The 25,394-nt window shown below is 43.4% G+C and overlaps 1 protein-coding gene and 1 long non-coding RNA gene across 6 annotated transcripts in view; one reads left to right on the plus strand and one right to left on the minus strand.

Moving 5' to 3' along the window:
• Positions 1 to 25,394, plus strand: part of GNG12 (G protein subunit gamma 12) — a 128,737-nt gene that overhangs the window by 59,096 nt on the left and 44,247 nt on the right. The window contains exon 3 of one of the 5 annotated variants that reach the window (XM_038001476.2): positions 3,094 to 3,120. The exons of 3 other annotated variants lie outside the window; for them this stretch is intronic. The gene's annotated coding sequence lies outside the window, so the exon portion shown is untranslated. Of the gene's footprint in view, positions 1 to 3,093; positions 3,121 to 3,262; positions 3,391 to 25,394 lie in introns of those variants that run through there. One more of the 5 variants, XM_007978350.3, reaches the window with a different exon arrangement.
• LOC119625288 (uncharacterized) lies at positions 14,167 to 22,184 on the minus strand. Its single transcript, XR_005241424.2, has 3 exons — positions 21,126 to 22,184; positions 15,975 to 16,094; positions 14,167 to 14,462 (listed from the first exon to the last, which is right to left on the minus strand). It is a non-coding gene; the product is annotated as an uncharacterized lncRNA (long non-coding RNA).

Raw genomic sequence — 25,394 nt, forward strand, 5'->3', positions numbered from 1 at the left:
TGCTCAGGTCTCTCCAGGTTGTGGGGTCAGGGGGAGTGTGCAGCAAGTCTTTACCTGACTGCGACTGTCACACCTGGTGCTGAGCCTGGCAGACAGGGAAAGGGGACTTTTTTCTCTCCTGGCCACCTCCATGGCCTTCTCCAGGACTCCTCTGAGGGGCCTTGCACTGGGGCCCCTGGGATTTGGGGTTCTCTTCTCCTGCCACTGTTGCCATCCCTCAGCACCTTCTGGTTTCCAGTCAGACTCTCTTTGGGGTCCTCTCACTCTCATGCCAAAGCCCTCTCGGGGAGAACCTGTTGCGAAGAGACCCAGGCTGCCACTCTGGGTGTCCAGGGTTCATATTCCTTTCACCCTCCCCTCCGCCATGGGGCAAGGGGACAGTACTCACTTTCCGATGTGGCATCCGCCCTGCTGGCTTAGCCAACATCAGCCACCTCTCACATTTTGGTTCCTAAGGCAGATGTCACATATCAACCTGGGAACTCTAGGAGATGCATATCAAACTCGCCACATACAGCTTTTGAAACCCTTTTCTCTGGGCTGGAGAAAAAAGGTTGCGCCCTCTCCATTCCACCCACCTTGGAAACCGTAGGAATCAGAGCATTACCAAAGAATCTTACTCACAGAATCCTCCATTGCTTTCCACTGTCCTGTTTGTGTCCTCCTTCTGGGTCTTAGAGCCAGCTTCTTACAAATTTCCACATAATGATCAGTTCCCCTGCTTTGGAATTTCCCATCTGTTACATCTTGAGGTGGTGGAAACTTCCACTTCAGCATCTTAACCTCAGACCCAGTGTGAGACACTTCTCTTCTTTTAACACTCTAAAAGTTGTCCTTCATCTGGTGAGGAGCTTCCTGTCTCCCTCTCCCCTTCCTCCCTCTCATATCATCCCATTCAGATTTTCAGCTGAGTTGGAGTTGTTGAAAAGATACTGCTCCCTCCGAGCCAAACCTGGCTTCCTATGACGTTCTTTCTCTCTAATTGGATCTCAGGAGAGAGAGAGAGAGAGAGCATGAGTGTGTGTACGTGTGCATGCCTTGTCTGGGAAAATTGGACATTGGAAAAATGCGAAACGTTTGGGAAAATTGGAATTCTTGCCTGGGCCTCAGATTCCAAAGTGAAGCTTAGACACCCTGTTCTCTAAGCCCACAGGGAAACTTTTGACCTGTGTGTCTGGGTGGGTTTCCTTTGCCTGCATACCAATGTGCACCTGTATAACTCCAGCAGAAAGCTAGTATTTGGAAACGGTGCTCATGCCATTTCTCATGCTCATGACCCTAGCATAGTTTCTCTTGATCTGAGAACTGATTTGCTGTGCTTCGTGGGGGCATATTGATCAGGGCTCCATGCAGGGTTTATGAACTCTGCAAATTCAAGCCTTGCAGAACGTCCTACCTCCCTCCAAAGACCCACCCTCACTTACGTAGGTTTTCTTTCATGCTCATGTGACATTTGGGGTCAGCATATTTTTCTGCCTTCTCTGGCACCAGCGCTGTGAACTCAGCCTCTCTGCCAGCATGCCCTCCTTTGTCATGTGCGGTTGGATCACTGTGATGTTGGGTCCTGTAACAATTAGGTCACTCGCTGAGTATAGGCCCCCCAACCCGTAGTGAAGCCAGCATCTCAAATGAGCAAGTGACCCATGCTGGGAAGATGCTTGGGTCAGCTGAAGTTGGAGTCTCTCTGGGTGCAATGGCCTAAGAATGTATTAAATGCATTTGGGCTAGTTCCATTGTGTACTAGTCTCTTGGCAAGACTGAACATTATATATCCAGATATGAAACTGATTTATGTCCTCATTTTTACTGGCTGTTTACAAAGATGGCAAGATACAGCTCCCTCTTTTCCTCCCCCAGACCCATCATATGAGGTGATATTAGAGACAGAGGCTCAGATAGCAGAACTCAACTCCCCTGGGACTGCTCACCTATACTCTCTTGGCCTGAAAGCATATAGTGATTTCTGTTGGCCATTCAAAGATCTAGATACATATTTGAAATAACTAACAGGCTCTTAGCTAAAGCATGCTTTCTATTTGTATACGTTTTATAGTAGGGAAGTGGCTTAGTGTGGGCAGATAGACTAAAGTTCAGACTTTCCTTAGCTGTTGAGACACTTTGAACGTAGTGGTTATGGTTAACCTTTCTGAGTCTCAGTTTCCTCATCTGTTAAATGGGCATCATATCATTTGCCTCACAAGATAGCTATATTAAAGGAAACAGCGCACGTAGTGAACTTAGCTAGTTCCCATCACATAATACATGTTCAATAAATGGTAGCTATTATCATTGTTTGCATTTAACTATTATGATGATTTCTAAAAACTTTTAAAGCCTTGGAAAAAAGTAGCCCCATTTCTCAGCCTGTTCTCTTTTTCTTTTTAATCAAATAGGAATTTGGGGGAAAATCGAAATATGTACAATGATCTGCTTTTAAAAAATAACTATCTTGTGAAACTCACTAGTTCTTTATAGTATCGAAAGTGATTTTTGGCTGCAGAGGCAGCATGGCATGGGGACTAAGAATAAGGCTCAACCCATCCAGCCTCAAATCTATACGAAATACCTTTGTAACCTTGGACAAGTCGCTAACCTCTTAGAGCCTCAATTTCCGCATCAATAAGATAGGGATAATACTGCATAGGGTTATTGAGGTTGATTAAGTGAAATAGTCTATATGAAATGTTTAGACTACGTGTGGTTCACAGGACACAAATAATGGTGGCTGTTATTTTCCCATCACACTCCATTTTACAAATAAGAATTTGCAGAAGGTCAGGCACAGTGGCATGTGCCTGTAGTCCCAGCTCATTGGTGGGCTGAGGCCAGGGATTCCCTTGAGCCTGGGAGTTTGAGTCCGGCCTCCTCAATGTAGCAAGAGCCCATCTCCAAAAAAAGTTTTTAAATCAAATTTGCAGAACACTGTTTTTTGTGATAAATGGCTTTTATGAAGACACTTTTATATGTAAGAAGTTGTTCTTACTGTTTTGTTCAAAAAGAAGAAAGTTTATATCTGGTTTGCTTATAAATTCCAAACTGTAGCACATGTGAAAACAAGCTACATTAACTAAACTTAACTTTCCTTTTTTTTAGGCCTTGCCTCATTTTATTAAGATTTGGGTAAGTGATATTGCCATCAGATAAGGAAAAAATTGCGTATTATTTTTACAAGGACTGAAAATATGCAAACAAACTATGTTTAGCTAAATGCTCGCAATTGAGGTCACTTGATTTTGCTCTCTTTCAGTAAAGACTAGTATAGTTGGCACCTTTGTGCAGCCCAAGGAGGTCTGGAAGCAGGGGTGCGTAACTTTCCATGGGTGGAAAAGGAGAAGAAGGCAGAGTCTGAACTAGTGAGACGACCCAAACTGGTGACTGAGGCTTGGTCAGGTAGGTGTGGAGAGCTGGCCCGTGGCAGAGGAGTTTGTTCCCTTTCACAGGGCAGCGCAAGTGTTTCTTTCAGTAGCTCCACCTCAGTATCTGTCTCCAGGCAATGGACAGTCGTAAGCGGGTGGAGCTCGGGCCCTGTGGTGCTGAACCCGTATCGGCCTCGTTAGAGATGGCACCATGTTCAAAAGGCCAAGAAGAGACCCAGAGCCAGCACACGTGACATGGGGTTTTATTGCAGGATTACATGGGTTTTTATTGCAGGGGAGAGTCCAGTGGTGGCAGGCTGAACAAGATAACTGCATGGCCCAGCAGTTAAGAGCCCTAAGTTTCAGATCTTTCACTGGCAACATCCCCTTCCAATGCCCTGTAGCTAATGTGGTATTCCTAATTTTGTATTATATTTCTAAAGAGGACCGCCAAAATTGTATAAGGCTTAGAACTCACAAAAACTGGATCTATCCATGCATCAGGGACACACACACTCTGAGCCTTCTGCCCTGTTGTATGGTTGCCAGGGCGCTGAAACTCACATTTGATTCTCCCTTGGGAATAGGCATTGCCTGTGTGTGCCCCTTATGTAGCTAGACCTGTGTTCCCTAAGAGGACACCTAACCCTTTCTGTAAGGGGGAAGCGAGGCCCAGCGAGGAACTGCTGTCCAGGCAACTTCCTGGCCACCAGATGCCATCCTTAGGGTAGAAAGGGCCCCGTTCATACAGGAAGGGAGGGCAGGCACTCAGACCTCCAGCGGCTTGCTTTGTGGTTTTTCAGAGGGAGGCCCTACAGAGGAGACCGGGTGGGAGGGAGCCCCGTGTGAGGCTTCAAACTGGCTTCAGAATTTCCCCAGTGGAAAATTCTCCTGAAAAAAAAAAAAAAAAAAAAAAAAAAAAAAAAAAATCCAACATATATTCTTGAAAGTGTATCATCGCTGGCAAAACCATAGCTGTGATCTCAAGTTTGAGGAGAATGGGCTGGCCAGCCTTCAGGGCTGTGCTGATTAAGCCCTGCTCATGCTCAGCCCTAATCACATTCCCTCCCTGTTACTGCGCCGAAGGGCTGGGCTGCTTTGCTCGTCAGCGCAAGTGGAATGTATTGAGAAGAAACAGGAGCGCGGAAAGGCCCCTTTATATGTATCTAGCACGGTGCGAAAACCAGGGTTTGAAAATAATTTCCCCTTTCAGTGAAATGCGAGCCAACTTCGCCCCCTAGAGGAGGACCAGAGAATTGTTTAAAATGAGCCCTCGAGGCATTTTTATTGTGCTGATTGATAATCTGGAAAGATTGTTAGCCTGTAATTAGATGGGACTGTGAAAGGGGCTTGTCTAAGAGGACTTTAGGGGGTGTGGGGGTGTGTGTGTGTGTGTGTGTGTGCGCGCGCGCGCTCGCGCTTCGTTTTGAGTTTTTGCCTTGAGATATTATTGTAAACTTGGGGTTGAATACTCTTATAGCTATCAAGAGTAAAATAGTTTAAATGCCACTAGACTTAAGGCTCACAGCTGTTACCTTTATAGTGGACTTTTTTTTGGCCAGATTTTCACCACTACTTCTAATTATGACAATCATTGTTAGTCTTGAGTTTCCTTTCACTCCTTGGGGTTGTGGCAGACATAAAGCCCACTAGAAAGCAGGAATTTTCAACCACAAACTGGATATGTATTAGAGGTCCTAAATTAATAGACTTTAGTTATGTCACCCACATTGAAATGTTTTTGATTTAGTCCTGCTAGTTTATTTGCATCATTTCATTTACACCTGCTACTAACAACTGATTCAGTCACAGGTTAACTAGCTAGTAGTTATTTCACTACTACTTCCTATACATTTTGTGTATTTTTAAAAGAAGAATGCAAAACAGGCAGAAGGATAAGGGTTGAAGTATAAAAACCTTTCTATATATTTCATCTTCTGTTAAAATATGATCTTATTCTGGCACCTTTGTTAAGCCTTTGTTAATTATTCAGCTGCTTTTAATTACCAAATCTGACCCAATTACTTGGCTTCTAATGTGTCCCCTGTAAATAAAGCCTTTATAATAAAAATGTTATCTACCATCTTTTGTCTCTGAGTAAATATGTTTATCATCTTCATTGTTCTAGATCTTCATCCCTCAAGTGCAAGATACAATTACAGTGTTGATATTAGTAATAGTTTTAATGGGTTTTTTCCTTTCTCTGCTCTTAGAAACACTGAGCTGTACTTCAGTATTTGAGGGCATGGCATTGTTAAGAGATCGTTACTCGTGCGTCAGATTAATTGCCTACTGGGGACTGTTTCCCTCAGAAGGATGTGAAAAGAAAAGAGTGTGCATACATTTTGTAGATTATTATAAGTTATTTTTTCAGGACTTGAGCTTCTAATGACTATTGATAATATTCGTATATATTTGTCTACTTTAGTTTTTATATATTCTTATGTATTTTGTCTCATTTTTCATCTCATGCAATTTTTATGCAAGGAAATAATTTTTTGACAATATAATCTGTTGCTTTTTGCCCCAAGTGTGTGGAAACCAATTGCGTGAAGTACCAAACAGGCTTTGTTTGGAGAAAGATGGATATATTTTTCCCAGGTCCAGTTCCTGGAGGATTCCTCTGTGTTCTTGCTACTTGACTCACTCTGACGAAGTCCAGAGGTGATGGTAAGGCCTGGAGAGCTGCAGTTTCTGCTAAACCAGAGTAACTCCAAAGCACAGGCAGGTCGATTGTTTTTGCGTGAACACCCATCTTCCTTGCTTGTGGCCGTAACCGCCACCCCAGTTATTGAAGGAGAACACACACGCATATACCCACATGTATATACACACAGCTGTTAGTACCTTTGTGTCTTCTTGGACATCTGTCCCCTTTCTGCTGTTGAAAGTGGCCATTAATCTAATGTTGAGACAGTCTCATTCATTAATTGTCCCTCAAAGTCAGGTAATTGCAATGCTGAGCAACATCAGGATGGTATCGAAGTTCCCTCTAATTTCAGAGCATTTTCAGGCTTTCATTATTATTCACAAATTGCAACACGCTGAAATTTAGACCCTGCTGACTAGACCCTGCTGACAGAGGAGAAGGGTAGGCTTTGGAAGTGGGTACTTGGGATAGGTCAGAATAAGCGTTCGTATTTTTAGTAACAGCAACGTTTTGCAGACATTTTGATAGAATTTTGTGGTAGATGTGGTAAATGCCAAGAGGTACCCCACCTCTTTCTCCTGGTCCCCCAGCTGCAGCTCACTGGCTCATTTGTCTTTCGGTATGCACCAGGCTATTCCCTGTCTACCTGGAGCACTGCCTCCAGGTACTCATGGTCGCACCAGCCTGTGTATTTCATATCCCTTAACACAATCCATATTGTCTTATTTATTTCTTTACTTGAGACCTTGATCTCACACCTAAACTACTGGCCCAGAATATACACTCAATATTTACTGAGTGCATGCGAAGGAGTGAAAGAACGAGCAAGCAAAGAAAGGAATATATTCAGAGGCATAACAAGAGCAATGCCTTTTATAACCACAATTTAAGGTGAAAGCCACTAAAACAGCAATGCAGTACTAGCATGTCAATGCACAAGGCTTGTTAGCCTGACGTGGAGTTCACACTCTATCCTTTGTTAAACTGCAAATTGACAAAGCTTCTTAGACAAAAGTTGTTAATATAGTAACAATCTTAACATATTCTTTTAAACAGATAAACTATTAATATAAAAATTAATAGTGGAAAGCCAATCAATAGTTCATAGGGTGGGAGGGGGGCTGATTTGGAATTATAGCAAAATTATAAAAACAACCTAAAATGCTACAACAAGGAGATGCTTGTGTAAAATGGAATTTGTATTCCCAGCTACCCTGGAGGCTAAGGCAGGAGGGCTGCTTGAGCCCAGGAGTTTGAGGCTGCAGAGCTATACGATTGCACCACTGCACTCTAACCTTGGGTGACAGAGTGAGACCCTGTCTCTTACAAAAAAAAAAGATGTCCATTTATTTCTGTGGTATCCCTACCAAAAGTGCATAACCTGCATCAAATCAGGAAGAAACATGTGCAAACCCAAATAGAGGGACATTCTACAAAATAACCAGCTTTTACTCTTAAATATCAGTGACATCAAATACCAAGACATACTCAGGAAGCATCCCAGAGTAAAGAAGACTAAAAGAGACATGACAATTGAACATAAAGTATAATTTTGTATTTTCTTTTCCTGTAAAGTACATTATTGGGATAATCATCAAAATCTGAATAAGGTTGTAGATCAAATAATAATAAGATATCAGAATTAATTTCCTGATTTGACTAATTGGTGTGGTTATGTATGAGAACTCCTTATTCATAGGAAACATACACTGAAGTATTTAGGATTAAAACTTCGTATTCGTATTCATTCATATTCATTCTCTCTCTCTCTCTCTCTCTCTCTCCTCCCCCAACCCCCCAGGAGGGTAGGGTGTTAAATATAGTAAAATGTTGACATTTGAGGAACCCAAATCTGTGTGCTTTGCGACTATTCTCTAAGTCTGAACTTATATGAAAATAGAAATTAAAACATGATGCTTATAAAGACTTTATAATCACATAGGGAAATACTTTTGCTAGAATGGAGCAAAATACAAAGTTGTATAGCAGAGTATAATTTAGACTACCTTAAAAACTCAATCTGATCAAGGTTTCCTTTGATTTTTTTAAAAAGGAAGAACAGAAAACGCCCAAGAAAATATTAGAAGGAAATATAACAGCATGTTAACTTTGACCTTCTATTCACTTTAATTATATTTTACAAATTTTTCACTAAATTGCATGTATTTCGTGCAAAAATAGGGGGAAAAAACTTTAAAAAGAGATAAACGCTAGCGCTCAAAAATCTGAGTGAATCTTACTCTGTGTGTCTTCACCACCACATACCCCATTCCAGCAGAAGGATGCCGTGTATGTATGCATGCAGCATGCATGTAGAAATGTATATATGTACATAAATACATACTCTTTTAAACTTTTCTCTTGTTTTTCTTTAATATGTTTTGAGGGAAATCCTATATTGGGCAGGGTTATAAATGAGATGACCTCTTAAGCATCTTCTGGCCTTGCAGTTCCTTGCCTTCCTTTCCATCTCTTTGGGAGTCCGCACCTCCTTAATCCAGATGCTGTGCTAGCTAGGTACTGAGTATGTAAGGATGGTTGAGCCACCCCACTTCATCTTTTAGAGATGTTTCAAGTCCATGGGGTAGGCAGATAAACAAGTCAGTGATTACAGTCTTGTGCTAGGTACTGGGCAAATGTAGCAGTTCCTACAGTGGACAGGCTTGGGTTGGGGGCAGCCGTGGTGGTCAGGCAAAAGGAGAAGGTGTTGATCTTTAGACCTAGAAAGTTTAGTGAGAGCTTGCCATTTGGAAAAGATAGCAGAGCATTCTAAACTAAACATTGCAGCATATCTAGTGTATGTTCTCACCAAGACCCACTGGAGTATCGTTCTGGAGGCCCTGAACAAAGAGGCCAAGAGTCTTGTAAGACCTGAGAAGCTCCAAGTCCCACTGGGTCTGCTTTCCTGGGTCTGGGAGGGAGTGGTCTGACTGCAGGTGGCAGTAGTTGCTTTCTTTGGTCCTGGAGCAGAGCCCTGATTAAACTCAATGTCCCCATTTGCAGGATCACTGAGAGTTTTCCTGATTGCCCCTGCCTCTCTCGCTGCCCCCTCCCTCACCCGAAAGAAAGCGGATGGTGTGCACATACCCTCGGGGAGGGTAAGGGACTAAGGGTTAATGGGAATACCTGGTTGGAGAGTTTGCCGATCTCAGATATACCCTGCTGAACTGTTGGAAATGTGTTTTATTCATTTGGAATCATAAAACCAAAGGGCCAAGTTGGCCTGCACTTGACCTTGCAGGCTTTGTAGATACTTCTAGAGACCCAGAATTACCCCAAAGCAATGTTGTTATTGAACAAGATGCCCCCTGTTTCCCTGGACAGTAACTCATCATTGAACCATTTGCCTGGGCCCATTATCCATTCCCATCATGAGAGCTGAGGACGCCAATACATAAGGTTTAAATCCACTATTCAACAAAATCAGACAGAACAGAGGTTCAGGATGCTACAGCTGGGTGAGGTTGGAAGTCTCTCTGTTTATCTTGGGAATCTTTTAAACTATTTTAGAGCATGATTTTTTGCCGAGGTATTATTTCTACTTTAAAGCTGTCTCATAGGTTCTTAAGAAGATTACATAAACTGATAGGAATTCAGGGCATGGCACAGCGTAAGCATTCAGTAACTTCCAGTTATTATTCATAAATATTGACCAGCACAGTGTATGGAGAGAGAATACTAGACTCTTGGTCAGGAAACCCGACCAAGGTCTAATCCCAGCTTTACCCCAGGATCCTAGAAGTGAAGGGAAACTGAGCTGGAAAGAGGCCTTAGAAATCTTCTAGTATCTAGCACAACTTTATTTCAGAAACTTAGACCTAGAAAGGCATAGGAGCCCTGTTCGTTACCCACAACTTAAATGTTCTCCTGCACATTTTCAAAGCAAGAATAATCATCGCACCCCCATTATAGGATCGTTTCAAGTCAAGGATGAAGCGAGTTGGTGTATATCAAACTCTTGAAGCAGAGTCCTTAATACATATTAGCTGGTGGTGTTCTTGTGAATTTCCTGTTTATCCTCCCCCTCCTATTTAACTGCAAGGATCGAGATGTGTCCTTCTTGCTTTCTGTCATGTCCCTGGCATCTGGCACAGTGCCTGACTCTGGAGGTGCCCAGTCAATGTTTGTTGAATAACTGAAGAAGGTATCTTGCTGAGGATCAAATTAGGCCAAGTCTGAATCAGAATACGAGCGCTAACGCTAAGGTTCAGTATTTCCACACAGTTCTACATTAGCTTTGACTTTAGGCAAGTTGCTTCATTTCATTTGGTTTCTTCACCTTGAACACGATCCATCATGTTTTTCCTGATCATGAACAAGGTCACCCGTCCATCAGCCTTTTCGGGCAACCCATGTTTGTGCTCCACTGGCCACTAGGTGTCGTGGTTGGTCAAATATCAGAGAAAGCAAAAAAATAAAAATAAAAATAAATTGAACTGATTGCCCTACAACCTGCCAAATGATAGGAGTGAGCTTATACAGTTATTGGAAGCTAGTTACCTCTGGATGAGTTGATTGGGTTGCCTTGGAAACGCAGGGAGTTGCCCAGGATTTGCATGCATGGACTTTGAAGCGAAGCCATAGATTAGAGCCCACAGCTGTGCTCATACCAGCTAGCACTTTGGACACACGGGAACGTCACAGGGCCTTGGTTTCAGTAATGTAATGCATGTAACATGCTCGGCACTTTGCCACAGTGAGGGAAGAGCACTACAAAGTTAGTGGCTATGAGGGCTACTTCTGGTATTTGATACTGTAAAATGCTGCTTTTCTGTTCCTTGCCACGCCAACTGCTAAAGCTTTGCAGGCTTTCTGCCTTGCTCCCTGTTTTACAAAGCCAAATTTTTAAATAGCCCCTTAAACAGTAGAGTGGACAGGGTATCAGTATCAGGTTAAAAGGGCAGCCTCGAATATTTGGAGGGACACCAGAACTCCTTGGAATGTCACTGTGGAGCTTAGTCAACACAAAGCAGAGTGTTTTTTACATGACTAGGACCCAGAGTGGAGGGAAGTGAGAGTGAGCGTCGTTAAAAAATGGCCTTCACTGAGATTGCTCAAGGAAGAGATTTCTTTGTTACATGGACTGTCATTTAGATCTAGGTGCCTTCTTTTTAAAATAATTTGGGGAAACTTCTAGGAATAACAATGACTAGTATTTATAGCGTGCTTATTATGCATAAGGTATTATACAAAACATCATACTTGCATGATTTCATTTAACCCTCACAGCAACTCTGTGAGGTACATACAGTTCTTATGTCCATTTGGTAGATGGGGAAATTGAGGTGCACCAAGATTATAATAATAACAGCCAACAGATACTAAGTACTTAGTAGAGATCATGCATTATTCTAGGAGCTTTAAGTACTATTCTCACAATAATCCTATAAAGTCAGTAGTATTATTACCTTCGTTTTACAGATGAGGAAACCACGGCACAGAGAGGTTACATAGCTTTCTCAGGTCACACAGAGAATGGGTGAAAGAGTCCAAACACAAACCCAGGCCTACCTGATTCCAGAATTCGTTTTTTTTGTTGTTATTGTTGTTGTTTTAGACGGAGTCTTGCTCTGTCGCCCAGGCTGGAGTGCAGTGGCCAGATCTCAGCTCACTGCAAGCTCCGCCTCCCGGGTTTACGCCATTCTCCTGCCTCAGCCTCCCGAGTAGCTGGGACTACAGGCGCCCGCCACCTCGCCCGGCTAGTTTTTTGTATTTTTTAGTAGAGACGGGGTTTCACCGTGTTAACGAGGATGGTCTCGATCTCCTGACCTCGTGATCCGCCCGTCTCGGCCTCCCAAAGTGCTGGGATTACAGGAGCCACTGCGCTGGCCCAGAATTCGTTTTCTTAATGGCTGCACCGTATTGTCTCCCACAGTACTTTGGATGCCGTTAGGCACTTGACAAATGTTTACTGAGGTGAGTAGTTATCAGACTATAGTTAACCAACACGGAGAAGACTGTCTACGCAGGAACCGTAGAGACCTTGACACTCCTCCCTCCAAAAGCCACACGCCCTCTGGCCTCCATTTAGTACTGTGGGATGTATATGCTGTTCCATGTGCTGGATTTCACCCCTAACTTCTTAAAACATTTTTTATTGTTGTATAATGTGCATATTTGGGGGATACATGTGATATTTTGATCATGTATACATTGTATAATGATCAAATCAGGGTAATTGGGCTATCCATCACCTCAGACATTTATCTTTTGTTTGTGTTGGGAACATTGCAATTTTTTTAGCTGTTTTGAAATATACAATAAATTGTTGTCGACTCTAATTTTCCTACTGTACTATTAGGTACTAGAACTTACTTCTTCTCCCTAACTGTATTTTGGTACCCCTTAACCAACTTTTCATCCCCGCTTCCCAGCCTCTGGTAACCATTATTCTACTCTACCTCCATGAGGTCTACTTTTTTAGCTCCCATACATCACTCCTAACTTTTTGTTAGTAATAAGGTATTCCTCCATTGGAGCAGTCAGGAAAAGGCGAATGTTCTCAAGTCACACTTCCACAGGGAGCATCTTAGCTGATTTTGTTTGCTTCATGTTTTTCTGTCAAGGACTTTTTTGGGTGGGTTTATTCTGGTGTAGTTGTGTCCAGCCTCATCTCTCAAGCATCTAAAAGCCAGAGCTGATGGGTTAACAGCGATGAGCCCAGCCCTCTCTGCTGTACCATCAATGTGTGCTCCAGTGTGCATATGGCAGCCACTCAGCCCCTGTGCAGCATGCTCCCCAATCCTGACACCAGGCCAATGCCAAGTTGTGTGAAAAGCAGAGGAGGGTCGGTTGCCCAGCTTAGCGAGCTGGCCGCTGCTACCAGCCAATGGTATTTCATCATCATGGCGAAATACTAAGTCTGAGGAGGGACAGCAGGACCCAGGCCACGTTAATCCTTCTCTAGGTGTAATAGTTCAGTCCCAAGGGTTTGGTTGGTTGTTTATTCTAATGTGTTGCTGCAATAGGAGACCCAAAGCTAGGGCTGGGCGTGGTGGCTCATGCCTGTAATCCCAACACTTTGGGAAGCCTGGGCAGGCAAACTGCCTGAGGTCAGGAGTTTGAGACCAGCCTGGCCAACGTGGTGAAACCCCACCTCTACTAAAAATACAAAAATTAGTCAGGCGTGGTGGTGGGAGGCTGAGGCAGGAGAATCGCTTGAACCCGGGAGGCAGACACTGCAGTGAGCCGAGACCATGACATTGCACTCCAGACTAGGTGACAAGAGCAAAACTCTGTCTCAGAAAAAAGAAAAAAAAAGGAAACCCAAAGCTAAAACCACCTTTTCGGACCTGCAATTCTGAGCCCTGAGACTTGTTTATGTAACCCCTGTCCATTTCTGCATTGCTGCATTTTCTTTTTAAGTGAGCTGAGCCATCTCAAATCTTTCTCAGAACTTCTCAACGCTCCCCAGTGTCCCTGGGGACCCCTAGTTCAGCCTTCTCAAATAAAGCAGTACTTTTCCTTCTGAATTTTTCTCCCTCTAAATACAAGATTTTTTTTCCACTGTGACCAAAATCACAGATATCAAAGGAGATGGAGAGGGAGTTTGGAGCTTCTGGAGGGAAGGCAACAGTCAATATAGTGCAAGGTCCCCCAGAAGGCAGAAGGGCATGAGGTAGAAAGCCCTAGTGGAAAGGCTCCCATTTGTGACAGTCCCTTTGGCCCTACTGCTTGGCACCTTCCAGCCATGTCGGTCTTTGGTTGCCTTGCCAGTATGCAGCTGGAAGTAGGTTGGCGTTGGCTTTGTCATTAAAGAGCTGGTGGACACTTGAGTGATGGAAGGAGACGAGTGATGAGCCAAAGGGGATTCTGGGCTCATGCAAATGTTTTCCTTTCTCTTGTCTAGAGTGGTGCTTCCTGCCAATTTCCTCATGTAGGTTGATCATTCCTAATCCAGAAATCTGAAATCCTCCAAAATTCAAAACTTTTTGAGCACTGACATGACCCCAGAAGTGGGAAATTCCCTATCTGGTACCTTTGCTTTCTGATGGTTCAGTGTATATAAACTTTGTATCATATACAATATTTAAAGTACATAAAATTACTGTCAGGCTCTGTGTATAAGGTGTATATGAAACATAAATGAATTTCAAGTTTAGACTTGGGTCTTATGCCCAAGATATCTCATTATGTATATACAAATACTCCAAAATCTGAGAAAAATCCAAAAATTTAAAAGATTTCTGGTGACAAGCGTTTTGAATATGGGATACTCAACCTGAATGGCACACTTAGAAAAGTCATATTATAGCATGGAGGAAGATGCCCACAGCTGGAGGCTCTGGATGGTCCAGGCCCTGCCTGGCCACCTGGGGCTGAGGCATACCTGAACCAGCAGGGTATACCGGCTTAGAAGCCCTGGTCCAGAGAATCATAAACCTTGCAGTGCAGATGACCCAGGCAGACCAGTTGATTGGTTTTAGACATTGTGTGGCGCAGCCTCTTGATAGGACCTGTGAAAAAAGTGGGGTTCAAAGATGTATGTCCCTTTGAACTAGATCACAGAAGAATCTGTGGCCATGCTGGGACCAGAGCTATTCCTGTGCTCACCTAACTGGGATGTGGTAAATGAGGAGGCAGAGCATCACATCACACATGTATGCACACACACGTGAACTCAAGCTCATACCAGGTTAAAACCATTACATTCTACCATGTTGCCTCCAAGTCAGACCCACTCCCCAACCTGAACCCGGAAGATGGGAAGCTGGTGTCCAGAGCCAGCATCCTTTGAGCAGCAGCCACAGCACCACATGCTCTTGAAAACCCAGGCCTGACATTATTTGTCATTAACCTGTTTCCAGCCTGAGAAACCTGTGGTATTCCACAGTGAATTACTATAGCAGCCCCTCAACTGGCCTCCCTGACTTCAGCCTTGTCTCTCCTACCTCATATTACAGTCAGAATCCGCTTTTTATAAACTACAGACCTGATCGTGCTACTCTTCTTTTTTTTTTTTATTGTTTATTTTTGTCCCTTCCTGAATGATAGACTTACCCTTTGTGTTCAGATACTCCTCTGAGAGACCTTCTCAATGCATCAGGTCTGGCCTTGGAATCTCTGTTGCACCCTCTAGCTTACCTATTATGACATTTACTGCACTCTTTTGAAGTTGTCTGTTTTTCTTCCTCCCACCCTCAGACTCTAAACCCCTTGAGGACAATGGGTCAGTCTTACCTGGTTGAGCCCCAAGGCCAGGCCCAAGTAAGATGGGCATTCAGCCCACATCCAGTGGGCAGCTCTGCTGCTCAAATTTTATTTTTTTTTGCTTCACTGTACAAAGCCTAGTTCTCCTTGTTCTATTTTAAGGCTTTAGCATCTTGGTGGATCAAAGCTCTCATATAAACAAACACAAACTTACCACTAGTGATCTCCTAGAACCAGGATATATTTAGCACTATTTGTTGGTAATTACTGTTCGTTATGACCTTAGGATGTTATAAAAGTCCTAAGTGCTCTTGACTCATCAGAGGCAAATTAAATTATTCATTTAGCAAACATTTTGAGTATCCACTTTGCGCAGAGCATGTGTTGAGTACAGTGAGGTTTGTAAGGATGGATGTGATAGGTTTGCCTCCTAAAGTGGACTGTAGAGCTTTTATATTTTGCTCATGTTTCTTCCTACATTGAACATTTGTAAAAATAAATGAAGCAAATTAAGCCCCTGAAGAAGGCCCATCTACAGGTTGTGAGACCTTACAGTGTGAGGCCAGAAGACGGTGCTGGCTCTTCATTCAAGCTCAAGAATAGGACAAGCCACCAGCCTTTGGGAGATACAAGGATCTATCAAAATGCAAATGCTGCCCTTAAAAAGACCACAGTCTAAAAAAAAGAAACAGATTTATACCTAGTAAGTACCTCTAAGACAAAATAGGCAGTGAAAAGTGCCCAAGAATCTGTAATCTGTTTGAGCTCCAAGTAACAGAAAACCCAATTCAAAATGGCCTAAACCAAAGGGGACTTACCGTCTCATATAAAAAGAAGTCCACATAGAGTCTGTTTCCAGTTCAGCAATTCAGAAGCCCAGCACCATCAAGCTCTTTCCACCTATTCTGCTATCCTCAGAGCATCAGCAAGTTCTCCTCCTAGGTACAGAAAGGTTGTAGGCATCCCATCCTCTCATAACAATGCCAAGGCGGACGGATAAAAAGAACTGTTTCTTATGCATCTCTCTGTGAATGAAGAGACCTTTCAAAACTCCCCAGCCGACCTCCCCTCATGTCTCGCTGGTCAGAACTGGGGCACATGCCCGCCGCTAAACACTCATAAGTGGTCTGGGGCCATCCCTGTGGCCTAGACCAATCTGGATTTACCCTCATCACATGAGGAAAGAGTGAACTTGTTCTACCAGCAGAGACGAGGGAGTAGATGGCTGTCAAGTAGCAGGCTGGAGTGCATGCTACAGAAGGAGTGATTAAAAACCTTCCACTGCTCAGAGGAGAGCAAGGGAGCCCTCACAGAGTGGCCTCTAACGCAGAAGACCCACAAGTGTGCTTGGTGTCCTGATGGGAGAGACGGAGGTGCTGTGGCTTCCTGTATCAGCACTGCTTCCTGCAGGAAGCAATGTCTAAACTGTGGACAGAGCTTTAAAAGAGGAGGGTCACGTCAACTTTTCTTTACCGAAACATCACTCTGGGTGTGCAGAGTGGATTGAAGGGGTTCTGTGGGGAGATAGTGAGACCAGCTAGACAACCATGGCTGTGCTACAGTGATCCAGTGGCCAGCTGCTTATAGTCTCAACTGGAGTGGGGCAGTGGGGTAAAAATATACTAATTTGAGAAATATTGAGGTTGCTTAAGCAAGACTTAGAGACAGAAGAAGGGATGTGGTGGGGGTGTGGGGAGTCCAGAATGACTCTGGGGTGTCTGGCTTGGGCAGCTGCCCAGATGACAGTGCCACTCCCTGAACTGGAGACCACAACAGTAGGCGGAGGTTTGTGGTGGTGACAGGAATGATGAGTTCAGGTATGACCGGAGCTTAGTGTGTGGGAGGTGGGCGTGGTCGGGACCAAGCTGAAGAGGTGACCGAGCAGCCATAGCACACAGCGCCTGTGGGCCAGGCCAAGACCTTGCCCTCCAGCTGCCCAGGAATTTGTGCAGAGTTGAAGGTGAGGAGAGATGAAGGAAAGGAAATACTGTGCACAGAGATGGGGAGCTCACAACCCTCCGGGCACAAGCGGGAACAGCAAGTTGTCACACTGAACTGCACAAAGTGGCCCAGAGGAGAGTGGGCAAAGGGGCGGGAATGCTGGAATGACAACACCAGCCCGTGTAGGGCAGCCTCCTGAAGAGGAGAAGGGAGCGCCTACCTTTACCCTGGCGGAGTGCTCAGATACACTGCCACACTTAACACCCGCCACCTGTCCTGCTGGGCAGGCATTCTCTCACCGACACCACAGAAACAACCCAGACAGAAACCACCCAAGGGGATCAGGGCAGTTCTAGAAGTAGCTCCCCATTCTCCAGTCTCAGGCCAGTGGTCTCTTCAGTACAGACCCTTCAAAGATCTTTATTCACCACTGACCGAACACTTTACTAAGTGCTAGGGATACAGCGCACAGTCCAGTGTGGGAGGCACAGAAAGGCAAACAGCAAACCCAGCAGTGAAGCATGGAGGCAGAAGCTGAGCTGTGAATGCTTTCCATGCTTGGAGAGGAGGTGCATGCAAACAGCTGATTCAGGGAAGGTGTTAGGGCTGCCGTGGCCCCCACCTCAATTCTAGCTGGCCTGCCCGCTACTCATTACTTTAGGAAGTAAAATTTCCTCCAGTCACAGGGCTTGTCACAGGTCATGTTCACTGTAGGGCATGAATTGAAACTCAGCAAGTACAGATTGAGAGTCACTTACCTGAAATGCTTGGATCCAGAAGTGTTTCAGATTTCAGGTTTTTTTCAGATTTGGGAATATTTACGTTATATACTTACCAGTTGAGCATCCCAAATTTGAAATGCTTCAGTGAGCATTTCATTTGAGTGTCATGTCAGGGCCCAAAAAGTGTCAGACTTTGAAGGATTTTGGATTTTCAGATTTGGGATGCTCAACTTGCATTTGAAAACAAGAACTTTAAAAAAAAATTCTTTCAACATAATTACCAAACACCCACCCTGTATTCAGCATTGTTCTAGGTGAGTAAGACATGTTGTGAAGCTAAGTAGGGAAGAGGATACATGGACAGACCATTGTAGTACCACAAAGTGAATGCAGTGGTGACACTGTAGGAAGCAAAGGGAGGCCGCTAATTCAGGGTAGCAGTCACCTGGGAAGGTTACTGGAAGCCGTAATACAGGTCAGATTTGAGCCACCTTTCCCTGCCTTGAGCTTTTCGTAAGGACACGGGGACGTAAATTGGCACTTAGTGTCTAACAGTGTCTGGCAATGGGTGATAGCCCATATTATTTATAGCTCAGATTAGTGGAGGAATTAGCTAAGAAGTATAGAGAGAATGTTGCTAAAATAAGGTAATGATACCTTAGTCAACTGTCAGTTGCTTCAAGGAAAGAAATTAAAGTATATGAAATCAATTAGAACAAAAATAGTTCATTGTTTCCAACTTATGTGATTGGAGGGAGGTGTTGAAAAGAAGTATTAATTAACTCACATCTGGGCCCAATAGGAAAGAACACCATGACTCATTAGTGATAGCTGCTGTGAGTGCTGATCCATTAGGGAAGTCTACCATGAGTGCAAGAGGAAAAGAGGCAACCTCCATGCCACATGCCTGCATTCCTTAAATTGGAATAATAGCTAATAGCTCAACGGAAGGGGGATCTGACTGCATGTGACTTGTTAACCCCAAACTCCTACATGCTTGGCATTTTTCAGAGACAAAGTGAACAATCAAAGTAAACTTTCAGAATGTCTGTTGTGATCCTGGTACATTCAGACAAGTCTCTTATAGTTGCTACTTATAGACAACTGCCCTCTTCTCTCAAGTGAGACCTGGAGCCAGAGCAACATCCTGAACGCCAAGGAAAGATGAATACGGGGTACTTAATTACTGCATTGAGTCAGTTATATTTCTCCAAATGGTGGGAGAGTGAAGGAGTATATGTTAGATTGCCTGTAAGAGCTGATCAAAGAAAAGGCCTACTAACAAGAATATGGTTATCAGAACTTCTCGTTAAAGGGTCAGCGTAATCAATTGAGGATGGGCCACATTGAATAACTATGAGGTGCTATGGGGCAGGGAGGAGATTGCAGTTTCTTGTCTTGGTAGTAACTCTTGCTAAAAGACAGATGTAATACAACCATACTGATACTTGTCATCCTTCACAGCCATTAACCTGGCATCTCTGTTGTGCCACTTAAATGCCAACTTAGCTTAGAAAGACAGCTGTGAACTCCAGAAAATGGGGAGAGGCTCATCTCATTTAGTACACGTGTTCAGCACATTAGGCTGGAGAGAGGTTTCTGTTTGCTTATTGTTTGGGTTTGACTCTTCTAGAGCATCTGCGTGATAACTCTTTCCGCCAGCCTTAGAGACACAAGAGATGTCTCGCAAGCTATGCTGGAAAATCACTTAGATTTCTCTTCAGGATGCCATTGAATGGGAATAAGGGTCAAGGTATGGCTTTTCAGGTTACCTAAGTATCCAAGAACCAATACACCAGTCAACATTTGTGTGCATGTTATTTTGTACTCATAACCCCAAACACAGCAACCCTGACCTGTTTGAAGACCCCACCCTGGACAGGGGACAGTGTTCCCCCAGAGCTGCCACTCTCGAGGCTCTGGAGGAGACTGGGCAGAGACCCTCACTGTGGGACAGGCAACTGAAGGTGATTGTCCTGCCCCCCTGAGCCACTGCAAGCTTTTTTCTTCAGATACTGTATTATTCCCAGAGGTAGACCATTAAACACTCTTCCTATGCTGTGGTGAGAAGAGGCTCACAGACTCTGCCTCTCTGTTGAACAACTATAGCTTTTACTTTGAAAGCTAATGTCATTCATTTCTATAATGGATAATAAATATTTTTAGTGGCCCAGAATGCATTTTACTGTGTGTGTGTGTGTGTGTGTGTGTGTGTGTGTGTGTGTGTGTGTGTGTATCCATGTAAATGGGCAGTCCTGGAGGCTATAATTTATACTACAAATCTTTTTTGGTAATAGGTAGACTATGAGTGGATGTGTGGGTGGGTGGGTGGGTGAGGGGGTCAATGTGTGTAAATGGTTGGGAAAGTCTGGAGTGGCCCAAATAATAACTGAGGTTAAAAATTGTTGAAAAATATTTTAATATAAAAGGAAAAACAAAAGTGCGTGCATATTTTTTAATGAGGAACAAAAATAACTCCTTACCGGTTAGTGTTATTTTTAAAGTGTATGATGAGTAATTTATTACCTGCTGCTACATATAGTGTCATGAAATATAAATACGACTAATAAGTGGGAAAGGAAATTTGTGCAAGTCAGCATTGCTGTAACTGAAAAAACTAGAGTTTATCCTGCACATGTACTGGCAGTCTAATGCGAGTCTGAGGCAAATGAGAGAGCTCACTAAGACCGCATATAAGTAGGTATACGATATTCTGAGAAATAAGCGGGCCTGGAAACCTAAGCCCCAGTTATAACACTGTTTCTATGGGAAAATATGCTCCATAAATACCTTTTTTGAAACCAACTTTTGAAACCCTGCTGATTTGTAAGTTGGGGGCTAATGATATAAAATGATCACCTACTGATCTGTAAAATTGTCAGCACTAGTCTGTCATCAAGCATTTATTGAGTAACTGCTGGGTGGATTACGCTGTGATAAGCATAGCAGGGTAAAACAAAAGAAAGAAAGAAGTTTCTGCCCTTAAAAAGCGTGCACCTCGTTGGAGAGAGAAAACCTGCATACAAAGCAACCTGAGAACTTTTACAATGCCTGAGCCCACAAAGCAAGAGGCCTGCAGGCAGCAGTGTGAAAGAGGAATGTGAGGCAAGTGTGGTGAATCAGGAAAATGTGGGGTTCCACTGGCAAAGCATGTTCCCTATTCGTTTGTAATCCCCAGAGTCACACCAAAGACTCTCTCATTTTTCCTGGAGAGCCTCACACAAGCATGAAGCAGTAGCTGCAGTGAATGTCATATGATCCTGGTGTGCCAAGCAATTTGAAACTAGAAATGGCATATGGTATTACCTTATTAGGAAAGGTTCAGGCTTTTTTCCTCTTTCTGCTTCGTTTTTGTTGTTTAAAGGAAGATAGGTTGCTGGCAGGCTGGGCAGTGGGTACCTTCTGTCCCCAGAGTGTCAGTTCTGAAGCACACCCTGGTGAATCAGAGCCTTTCTCAGAGTGCCCAAGGTTTGGAGCCCAACTTTGTGTTTTTGTGTAATTTTCTGGGAGAGTCTGTAGATGGGACAGTTCCTAACCAGTGACTCAGCACCTGAGAGGCAGAGTCCTTACCTTATTTGTCAGGCAAGCTGTTGCTTTTCATTTCTCTCAAGCCTTGAGGTCTCCAAAAGGGAGAAGGGAGATCAGGAGAGGGGAACAAGTTGTGGGTAAAATTCCCGGAATCTGGGGCTGTGGTGCATCCCACTGGGAATGCCCATAGCCTATGGAGAGAAGCGTGTGGCTGAGGCTGCCTTGCTGGGTGAGGCATCCAGATCAACCAGTCTGTCCTGACTGGAGGCTCCTAAAATAAGCCCTTTGCTCTGTTCTGCAGGCTGCCTCTGAGACGTGCTTCCTGGGGGCTGCAATCAGCGAACAATTGTACCCAGTCCCTTCCTCCTGGTACTATCTTTTAGCTTTGAGAAGCACTGAATCCTTGTTACTATACATGCAGTGGCGGAAAGGATGACATTTCTCCTCAAAGAATTTACATCATCATCAGTAGCAGCAAACATTTATTGAGCGCTTACTGTGTTCCAGGCACTCCATGTGCTTTGTCTCATTTAATTCCCTTTACAGCCCTGGAAGGGCTTTTCTTTACCATTAAAACTCCTAATACTGTTATCTTAAAATAATAATTTTACCCTAATGTAAACTTCCATTTTGCAGGTGAAAAAAACGGAGGTTTAGGGGAAGGTTAAGCAACCTATCCATAGTCTCACCATGTGCAAATGACAAAGGCAGGATGTGAACCCAAATCTGTCTGCCTCCAAATTAGCAGACTGTTCTTCTTAGGCCTTTTTATTTGCAGTTACTGTAAGTAATGTCTGTAGACCTTACTTCTGCTTTATTCTCCTGCATTATTCAGGAAGAAATGGAGGGTTTGGTGGTTTCCCCCACCTCCCCCCCAGGGGAGCGGGAAGAGGGAAAGGCCTTGGAAAATAAGTCAGAGATGATTTTTTTTAAAGGAGAGTTTGTAAGGGAAGTGTTGAGTTGGCCAACCGAAAGGGAGAGGCTATTCTGGACTTCACATGTGTTACGGAAGAATGCGTGGTAATGAGTGGGAGAAACAGAAAGTAAACCAGGACAGGGCAGGATCAAATAGAAGGAAATGTGATAGCAAAGAAAGGGGCAGTCCTGCCTCCAAAAGTAGCATGTTAATGATTAGCACTCTGCAGACTTTTCAGATCTCACATGCTCTCAGCAGTATTCAGAACTCCCTTGTTTTGGGGGAGAGTTTTGCTTTCCAAAACACAAAACCATGACATTTAATTCTGAGTTTCTATAGGGACTGGATGAAATCACCACTGGAAAAACAAGAATGGCAGTGCATATTAGTTATTTCAGGAACTCTTCGAGGGTGCAAATAAAACAGCTGCCATCCCAAGAGACGCTGCACTTCTTCCTCCACCCTCTCTTCTTCTTGTCCCCCCAAGCCCTGATTTCTGCTTTTTGTGCCCTTCTTGCTACTTCTTTTAAAGAACTCATATCCCTTGTGTTTCACTGAAGAGAAAAATGCATGCAAGAGATTATAGTTTTTTTTTTATAAAGCATGTTACATCTTCCCAGTAGCCTATGGTATGGTTTCAGGACTACTCTGATTTTCATATCTGATTGACCTTTGATTGGTAGCCACCAAACTCTGGAAAGCTAAGAATTTCTTGATCTATAACCAAACTCCCAAACGCTCAGAACTTCCACTTTTCAAAGGAAACATATTACAAATAGAAAACTCCTTCGAAAAGTGAATTGTAGTCCACTCTTTAGGTTCTCTCCTTTCCCTGCCCCCAAGAAAGGAAAGTTCTTTATCTGTGCCCTCTGCCTTTTCTCTCCCTGCCCTCCCCCCCTCCCCCATGCAGACTAACAGGCTCTTGTTCTGATATAGAATGTTCTGTAATTATTTGTTCTCTGAAGATTGGGATAATAAAACATTTCAGCCACCCTCTTTTGGGTTCCCACTTTGCCCCAGTGAATAGAACTATTCCCCACCATCCTCATAGCCAGCAGCCTCAAGTCCCACAATAGCTCTGCCTTGGAACAGGGAGCCAACATTGTTTGCATAGCATACGTTCCTGGACAATTAGAAGATCTAGTTTAACCTTTAGAGCATCTCCATCAGTTTGTGGGTGTTTGTTCCGGGGAGAGGAGGAGAGATAGTGACTTTTGTGGTCCACACATGATGCCACCCACACACAAGTCCAAATCTTTATAGTCTAGAGATGAGCTGAAAATTGTGTTGCTAAAGTTCACGTGTAAAATCAAACATTTTAGGTACTTCAGTCTTTCTGTCCAGAAGGAGATAGCATTAATACTTGCTTCTTATAACACTACTCACCCACCTCATTCTCATTAAGTGAAAGCTTTTTTAAAATAGCCCAATTTCATGTGAAATTAATATTCATTAATCAAGATAATATAATAGCACACCTTTCTGAAAATACATTCTGGTTATGATTGATGCCTGATGAGGGAGGCTTTAAAACTCTTATTCCAAAGATAATACAGTCTTGGGCCATCGAATACTCAATAGATTTTTTATGGATTGGGCGTGGTGGCTCACGCCTGTAATCCCAGCACTTCAGGAGGCTGAGGTGGGCGAATCACTTGAGGTCAGGAGTTCGAGATCAGCCTGGCCAGTATGGTGAAACCCCATCTCCACTAAAAATACAGAAGTTAGCTGGGCATGGTGGCACACCCCTGTAGTCCTAGTTACTCGGGAGGATGAGGCAGGACGATTACTTGAACCCGGGAAGCGGAGGTTGCAGTGAGCCGAGACCGTGCCATTGTGCTGCAGCCTGGGCAACAGAGCGAGAGTCCGTCTCAAAAAAAAAAAAAAAAAAAAAAAAGATTCCTTATGCTTTAAAAACTGCATATTAGGAATTATTTGCAGTTTTGTGTGCAAAGAAGTTGGATCCCAAAATGACATCAGGAAAGATAGGAGTAACTAAGTTGAAACTCACCAGTTTTTCTTCTACTTATTTATAGTGAATTATAGCATAGCCCCTGCCACGAAAAACACACACACACACACTTTTAAAGTGTATTATTTGCTTTAGAAATGTTTAGTTACCTTTCACTTTCAAACTGGAATTTAAGCGTTCCACATCATATTACCCCCCTTCTGTTGTCTCTTTTCACCTTTCCTCAGATTCTGAGAGAATAAATATTTTAGAACTTTAGAATCAAAATAAAATGGCAACCTCCTTGAATTACTTACTAATACTCTCTGGGTCTTAAGTATAATTTTTTGCACATAATTTAAAAATCAAAACACCAACTGGTGTATTTAAGCCAAACTCCCTATTTTTAGAATAGTATATTTTAGATGGCAGATTTTATTTTAGACCACAGGGATGGAGAGTAATGAGGGAGGCTCCTGGGCACTTCTCCATCCCTTGGGGAAGAGCTGGTGTGACCACCTCCCCCGCCCCCATAGCTCCCTCCAGATGCCTTCCTCAGCACAAGCCACTTCCGTGCCTTCATGAATTGGTTGCTGGGAAGAAAGGATGTTGCTTAGTTTAAAATATATATATATATATTTGGTAACTTTCCTTTTAATTCTGGTGAATTTAAGTGCTCATTGAGCTAGAGGGGAAAGTGGGGACTTTTTAAAAAATTAAGAATGGAAGAGAAAAGTTTCTTTATTCTTGCAGGAATCAACTTAACTATGCCTTTGTCAGCAGGTAGTTTATTGGAGAGTCAATTAAAAAAGAAGGCTCTGGCCTTTAATTATCCCAGTTGGTATTCAGCTTTAGAAAGTCTGTGGACCTGCTGAGTATGTTAATTTAACAACCCTATAGTATCTTAACTCGGCCATTTCTCCGCCCAAACCACCTCTCCAAAGAAAAGAATTTAGAGGAGTCAGATGATACAATACACCAAGAGCTTTAGTCCTACATACCTTGTTTCTTAAGACTTTGGACTTTCATTAGTATCTTTAGGTAAGTTTGTTTGCTTCTCATGTAACTTCAGAGTCATTTATTCATTGGTTCATGTATTCATACTTCCCACAAATCCAGTCAGTAAGTATTTATTAAGTACTGACTCTACCAGTTGCAGGGATGTAGACAGAGATGTCCC

This window comes from Chlorocebus sabaeus, chromosome 20 (assembly GCF_047675955.1).
Source record: "Chlorocebus sabaeus isolate Y175 chromosome 20, mChlSab1.0.hap1, whole genome shotgun sequence".
Taxonomy (NCBI): Eukaryota; Metazoa; Chordata; class Mammalia; order Primates; family Cercopithecidae; genus Chlorocebus; species Chlorocebus sabaeus.